Source organism: Lampris incognitus, chromosome 1 (genome assembly GCF_029633865.1).
Source record: "Lampris incognitus isolate fLamInc1 chromosome 1, fLamInc1.hap2, whole genome shotgun sequence".
In the NCBI taxonomy this organism is placed as follows: Eukaryota; Metazoa; Chordata; class Actinopteri; order Lampriformes; family Lampridae; genus Lampris; species Lampris incognitus.
The window spans coordinates 93,245,854-93,254,071 of record NC_079211.1 but is presented as its reverse complement, the minus strand read 5'-3'; positions in this window follow the sequence as shown (position 1 = coordinate 93,254,071).

The window sequence follows — 8,218 nt, the reverse complement described above, 5'->3', positions numbered from 1 at the left end:
CTTCGTATTCCCATACCTCTAGTGCTTCTAGTCATGCACAGTTTCAGCAGGTGCATTTTCCCCGTGTCTGCAGACATTGGTTGACTGGAAGGCTGCACATTGACCTGAGCAGCCATCCTGATTGCTTGCTCGGAGATCTGGTTGACGTCATCCTCAATTGTCTCACGTAGCTCCTTGTAGATATTCTTCACCTCATCTACCATGCGAAATGCCTCGACAATGTCAGCTGAGGTTCTTTGCAGCTTCACTGTTATGCCTGCAAGGTGGGCTAAAACGTGGTAGACTGTGAGGAAGGTCAGGATGAAACTGAAGTTTTGGAGCCCAGACAAGAGATCATAGGCCTCTGCTTTGTACTTGTCCTCCTATCCAGTGGTGACATCTTGGCTGTACTCTTCTGTATGGAGAACAAGTGCCATGACTTCTAAAGCCTTAAAAATGAAGATGAAGGCACTATAAAAGTGGCTGTAGGCATCGTGTATTTCTGCCCATATTGTGCGACATATGTCAATGAGGGGTTTCCTCTTTCCAGCAGAGTGGGCATCCTTATTTACAACCCCCCTGAGTAGGTGTTCCCTTTTCGGGCTGTAGGTAAAGAATATGACGACAGACTTCATCTTGTCAATCATGTTGCGCACAATTGGAAGAGCACAGGAGTGTGCAATGACAAGGTTCAGGCAATGCCTATTGCAGTGCATGTACACTGCCTTAGGTGCATCCTTCTTGATCAGAGCCCGAACACTGACATTTTCGCTGCTCCTGTTGCTGGCACCGTCATAACCCTGTCCTCGACAATCACCAATCTATGCTTAGGTGACTCAGCACATCCTTAATTGCGGTTGCAGTGTGGCGGCCTGTGATTTGTGGCAGAGAACAAATCTCTAGCAATTCTTCCCTGATATTTAAGTCTTTGTCCACAAATCTTACACACATTAGCATCAGCTCTACATTATGGGATGTCACCTCATCCGCCATGACTGTATAGATCTGTGCATTTTTTACCTCTTCCACAATCTGGGCCTGACTCATTCACTTTCCTATCACGTCAATCATCTCATTTTGGGTTTGGGGTGAGAGGTAGGTGGCATTTCTGAGCGTTGGCTTTGCCATGTGCTGCTTCAGCGTCTCATCATGGTTTGCAAGTAGATTCATTAGGGCCAAGAAGTTTCCAGGGTTGCTGCTGCTCCGTTGTACCTCTAAGTGCTATACACTGGCGACCACAGTAAAGTACAGCCTCTGCTACAGACTTGATTATGTGCCTGTTTTCTTTTATGTTGGCTTCCTTCCTACTATCCATCAGGACTGATATTTGGGTCTCAGTTTTGTCGAACGACTGGTACAATCTAGCATTTTCAAGTGCAGCTAAGTGAGATGGTCTTGTTTAGTTGCCAATTACCAATGTTTTCGCCTGCTATTGTGTGAATTGAGCATTAACCATCAATCCCATCTGCTTCCTCTCCTTGGCATTCACAAACAGGGCACAGCACACATAGGAGGCACCATCAAGCTTAGAACTGTACACCAGCCACCAGCCATATTCCTCCAACCACCTGAGTTTGAATGCCCTGTTGCAGCCACTAAGGAATTGTGTTGGGAAAATGAAGTGATTTGATGGGCCTGTCATGGTTCCTGACCAAATGGTATTTCTGGCCGTCAGACATCCTACGCACATTCTCTAAGATTTCCTCAACTGGTTTTGTGGCCTGAATGAAAAATCCTAGGTCACTGAACATCTCATCATCCTGACGTGCCCCAAGGTGTTGTGGACCCTCCTGGGGTTGGGGATCACCCTGACCTTCCCTGAGGGGTTTTGCATTCCCCTGACCTTCTCTGAGGGGTTCTGCATCATCCTAACCTTCCCTGGGTTCTTGTGGATCACCCTGACCTGCTTCCCTATCTGTAAGCATATAGATAGATCTTAGTCAGTGGTGTAGTGGAGGTATACGCAGCTATCCACCACCATTAGTGCATGCTAATTTTACAGTCAACAACAAAATCATGCACAAAAACGAAACAAAACTAATTTGTCCCTGTGATTGACAGCTGAAAACTTGATTTAGTATGGAAAACAAGCATTGTATTGGCGAGAGATAGCCTACCAGCAGTGCATTCAACTGTTTTCATTCATTGAAATACACTGTGTATTATGCTGTTTCTCCACTGTATAGTGCGGAATGGCATGCATTCGTGTCACTTAACCCCTAACCCATCACGAGACAAAAACACAGCAACACAGCACAATGGAAGAACTTGAAGCTATCGTCTACTTTTTCGTTAAACAAAACCAGTTGTAAACTGATCTGGGGCCAGTATCTCTTAGGGTACATAAGGTAGCTAGCTATGTCCCGCCACAGTGTCATAAATGAATTGATTGATTTCATCAACTCAGTCAGAAATCTCTGCTTATAGCCGCCGTGCTAATTTTTGCAGAGTAAAACCCCATTTACGTATGCTAAAACGTTAGCAATCTAAACTGATTTACAAAATCAGTCTAAACTGATTTACGTTTGAATCATCCCTCTAAAATATTGTAACGTGCATGGATAAGTAGACACGTTGGCCCTTGGCGCGGGAGATACGGGTTCGCGCCGCGGCAGTTCCTGTGGTTGCCCCCCCCCCCCGAATTCGCTACATTGGTGTCAGAAGTGGGATACGCGCGGACTTGCTTTCCCGAAGGAGGGGGGTAGTGTAACGTGCATGGATAAGTAGACACGTTGGCCCTTGGCTAACGGGGTCTGACCCTTTAGTCGAGCGGTCATCGATGTCTCCCGTGGTGCGAGCGATACCAGTTCACGTCCCGGCCGCGGCAGTTCCTGTGGTTGCCTCCCGAATTCACTACAATATTGTAACGATCACGAATAAGTAGGCTCGGTAGCCCTTGGCCAACGGGTCGGACCCTTTAGTCGACTGGTTAACGTTGTCGTTTGCGGAGTGGGAGATACGGGTTCGCGTCCCGGCTGCGGCGGTGCCTGTGGTTTCCCCCCCGAATTCGCTACATTGGTGTCAGAGTGTGATAGTGAGACCGTAAGGCCATCGGAAGTGTTTGCGCCCAGAGGCGTGAAGGAGCTGATATGCTTAAGCCTTCAGCATCTCAGGGCGAATCTCATCCACACCCGGCGCCTTGCCCCCGAGGAGCTTTTTAACTACCTCAGAGACCTCTACCGGGGATATGGGTGGGGCTTCCCCTGAGTCTTCAGACTCTACCTCCTCCGATGAGGACGTGTAGGTCGGCTTAAGGAGCTCCTCAAAGTGTTCTTTCCGCTGCTCGACAACATCCTCAGTCCGGTTCAACAGTTCCCCTCCCCAGCTGAACATAGCCTGACTCAAGCCCTGCTTCCCCTTCCTGAGTCGCCGAGTGGTTTGCCAGAACTTCACTGAGGCCAACCGAAAGTCCTCCTCCATAGCCTCGCTGAACTCCTCCCACGCCCGTGTTTTTGCTTTCGCCACCACCGAAGCAGCAGCCCTTCTGGCCTCCCGGTACCTGTCTGCTGCTTCAGGAGACCCCTGGGCCAACCAAGTCCAAAAGGCTTCCTTCTTCAGTTTGAAGGCTTCCCTCACCACTGGTGTCCACCAGCGGGTTCTCGGGTTGCCGCCTCAACAGGCACCAATGACCTTTTGACCACAGCTTCTGCCTGCCTCCTCTACAATAGAGGCTTTGAACATGTCCCACTCAGACTCCATGTCCCCAGCCTCCCTCGGGATATACGAGAACTTCTTCCGGAGGTGAAGACCTCACGGACAGGGGCGTCCGCCAGACGTTCCCAGTTCACCCTCACTACACGTATGGGTTTGCTAGGTCTGTCTGGCAGCCTTCCCCGCCATCTGATCCAACTCACCACCAGGTGGTGATCAGTTGACAGCTCTGCTCCTCTCTTCACCCGAGTGTCCAAAACATATGGCCGCAGATCTGATGATATGACCACAAAGTCTATCATCGATCTTCGACCTAAGGTGTTCTGGTACCAAGTACACTTATGAACTGCCTTATGTTCGAACATGGCGCTTGTTATTGCCAATCCATGACTCGCACAGAAGTCCAATAACAAGGCCCTGCTCGGGTTCAGATCGGGGAGGCCGTCCCTCCCAATCACACCCCTCCAGGTTTCTCCATCATTGCCCACGTGAGCATTGAAGTCCCCCAGCAAAACTATAGAGTGCCGAGGTGGAGTCTTATCCAGGACACCACCCAGAGACTCCAAGAAGGCCGGATACTCCGAACTGCTATTCAGTGCATAAGCACACACAACAGTCAAAGCCTTTCCCCCATCGACTCGCATTCGTATAGAGGCAACCTTCTCATTCTCCGGGGAGAACTCGAACTAGGTGGCGCTCAACCGGAGACTTGTGAGTATTCCCACACCCGCCCGGCGCGTGTCACCTTGGCCAACTCCGGAAAAGTAATAAGTCCAGCCCCTCTCCAGGTGTTTGGTACCAGAGCCCATGCTATGTGTGGAGGTGAGTCCAACTATGTCTAGTTGGCACCGCTCCACCTCCCGCACCAGCTCAGGCTCCTTCCCTGTCAGAGAGGTGACATTAGTAACAGAACTCAGTGCACTAAACATGAGGGTCTGCGTTCTGATTTTGTTACTGTCCACAAGGGGGTGCCGCAGGGCTCTGTATTAGGTCCCCTTTTATTCATTATTTACAACAATGATTTGGGTTTACATGTGTCAGATGCCAATTTGCATTTTTATGCTGATGATAGTTATTCATTGCTGTGGATCTACTCTTGTTCAGGCCATTGAATCCCTGCAGAAAGCCTTTGTAGCTGTCCAGCGCTCATTATTTCAGCTGAAACTTGTTCTAAACACTGATAAGTCTAAGCTTATGCTGTTTGCCAATTCTAGGAAGATAGCACAAATTTTCCCTTCAGTAACCACTTTAGAGGGAAATGAAATAGAGGTGGTCAATGTGTACAAATACCTGGGTGTGTTATGCTCGCGCACCAGAACCCGATCCGTGTGGCGAAACCCAAGGCAGACAGACACAGGATGACTTCAAAATCCAAAAGGTGGTTTTATTGTGGAAGGGGAATGTATGGTGCGAAAAACGTTCTGTTAGTGGGATGTGTGAATAAACTATGTGTGGTGTTCCGTGGTTTGCGTGTATAACTATGTGTGAGTGTTTTTAGCCTGTGTGGTGCGGTATGTAAATGACCAGGAGGTGTTGAAATAATGTGCGTGCATCTGGCAAGAAAGTCCAGTCCGTGATCCAAGAGGGGTTGTCCGAGGAAGTCCGGGTCCAAGATCCGGGAAGTCGAGTCCGAAAGGAGAGGTCCAGGTAGAGGGACAAGGGGGGAGATCGCAGGAGAGGTCCGGGGAAAAACGTGAAGGTGGCTGGGGACGAGGGAGACGCGGGGAGCCGTGGAAGTCGCGGAGGGAGAGTCTTGGGAGGAAACAGAGACACGAAGATAAGACACTGGGGAATAAACGGAATGCAAGGACCGCTGGAGGGCTTGTCAGAACTTTACCGCAGGGTTCAGTACGTCGAAGCACGGAGTGGTGTTCTGAGAGACTTCTTGTAGAGGGCTGCCTGATTGCCATAGGTGTGCCTGATGGATGATGGCAAACACCTGGTGCAGTGCAGCTCTCGTTTCCTCAGAGCGTGAGCCGAGCGCTCGGATGTTTCCGGCACGTCCGAGCTGGGGGAGTGGCTTGAACGTGCCAGGGAGGCAGCTCGGGGCGGTGTAACCACAACAGGGTGTCCTGATTGATGACTCCCGCACTTTCAAGCAACATGTAGAGAATCTTGTGAAAAAGCTGAGGCTGAAACTGGGTTTTTATTTTCGAAATAAGTTGTGTTTTTCTTTAGATGTAAAAAAACGACTTGTTGCTGCCACCTTTTTAAATGTGTTGGATTGTGGAGATCTTATGAATGCTTCTGCTCAATGTCTCCACGCGTTAGACACTGCCTACCCTTCTTCTTTGAGATTTATTACTAATTGCAAATCATTGACACATCACTGTGAGTTGTATGCTCGGGTGGGATGGCCTGCTCTGGCCACCCGAAGGCTCAGTCATTGGTATATTTTTATATATAAGGCAATCCTCGGTCTACTGCCTTCCTACATCTGTGACTGAATTGCACTGAGAAGTGCTGGCCCTTACTCCTTTCGTTGTCTTGGCTATATGTTGCTTTCTGTTCCATATGCCCGCACTGAATTGGGTAAAACGGCTTTTGTTCATTCTGCACCTTTAACCTGGAATATGTTGCAGAATGACTGGAAATTTACAGAGTTAATCTCACTGAGTCGTTTTAAATACAAATTGAGAGTACTTGAAGCTGAATTCATAACATGTACTTGTTTTTTATAATCTGCTTGTAATTAACTTTTTTCTAATTTTTTTGTCTTTTGTTTGTGTTTTCAAATGTGTAATTTTGCAACTGTATGATTTTGTAACTGTGCTGCTCATCTTGGCCAGGTCTCCCTTGAAAAAGAGATTTGTAATCTCAACGGGATCCTCCTGGTTAAATAAAGGTTAAATAATTAAAAAAAAAACTACGACGGTAGGCCAGTAGGTGCGCTCTCAGGCGGATGTACTTAAGCAGAACTGAAGTCGGTTAGGATACGCATATGTAACAATAGGAACTATTGTTAGGAACCATTGTTTAGTTCCTTGTTTACACAGGGGTCGTTTATGTTGTTGCACCTGGAATAACGGACCGAGCATTATGCATAACCTTATGTGCCGAAGTTATTATTAAAGTTTATAGCCCAGTGGGGTTGAAACGAGTTGTAATGTCTCATTAGTAGAAGGAAACAACACACTTTAACATGGTGGCAGCGGCGGACGACTCGGTTTGAAGTTTGGTGCGGAAAAGTTTCTAGGAGCGGGAGAGCGGTTAGTGTTCCTAAGCAACGTTCAGTATAAGTTAGCATGTGTGAAATGGATGGGCTAAAACCACCGCAAACGTTATGTCTGGACTCAAGCAACCTTTCGAAGACATGGAAGGCCTGGAGGGACGAGTTTGCTCTGTATGTGGATTTAGCCATGGCTGACGCCGATGACAAACAGAGGGTGAAACTGTTCAGCTATCTTGTCGGGGAGAGCGGCAGGGAACGTATGGACACGTTACTGGGCGACACACCGAAAGATGCATGGAAGTTAGATGACGTTATCAAGAAGTTTGATGATCACTGCGACCCCAGCGTTAACGAGACTGTGGAACGTTATCGTTTTTTTGCAAGAAACCAGGGCACCAGTGAAAATATAGACCATTATGTCATGGAACTGAGAGTGTTGGCAAGAACATGCAACTTTGGGACAGTGAGAGACTCGCTCATTCGGGATCGGATTGTGTGTGGAGGTAACAACACAATCGTAAGAGAAAGACTGCTCCGAGAGAAAAACTTGACACTGGACACATGTTTGCAGCTGTGCAGAGCCGCTGAGCTCTCAAAGGACAATGTGAAAACCATCTCGGGATCGATGGTGGAAGAGGTACATGCAGTGCAAGGAGCACAGTATCGGAAACAGACGAGCAACACTGTGGAGTGCAGATATTGTGTAAAAACGCATGAGAAAAGTAAACAAAAGTGCCCAGCGTTTGGGAAGAAGTGCACAAAGTGTGGAAGAGAGAACCACTTTGCAGCAAAATGCAGAGTAAAACCGGAACTAAGGAAAAAGAAATATGTGAGTAAAATAACAACTGAATCTGAGTGATGAATATGAAGATAGTATCACCTGTGTAAAAGAAACTGAGAAAATGAAGAAAACTCAGCTTCTCTATGCTGGCATGCTTCTAGGCAAGGACATGATCAAATTCCAAATAGACTGTGGTGCCAGTTGCAATATCATCCCAATTAACCTGCTGAATCCAGATGCCAAATTAGAACACACGAAGAGTGTACTAGTAATGTACAATAAAACCAAATTAAAACCACTGGGAAAATGTAAAGTGAAAATAAGAAACCCGAGAAACAACAAGCTATATCGCTTAGAGTTCCAGGTGGTGAATGCAGCTGTTACAGTGCCTCTGCTGGGTAGGAGAGCCAGCGAGGCCATGAAATTGATAAAAGTGCAATATGAAAACATCATGACAATAGACAGTATTGTCACAACAGAAACAACAACAGGACAGTGGATAATGGGACAAATTAAAGATGAGTATGCTGATGTGTTCATTGGCGATGGCTGCCTCGAGGGAAAATACAAAATAGAGGTGGACAGCACAGTGAAACCAGTACAGCTGCCAAAGAGGCGGGTCCCAGTCGCCATGA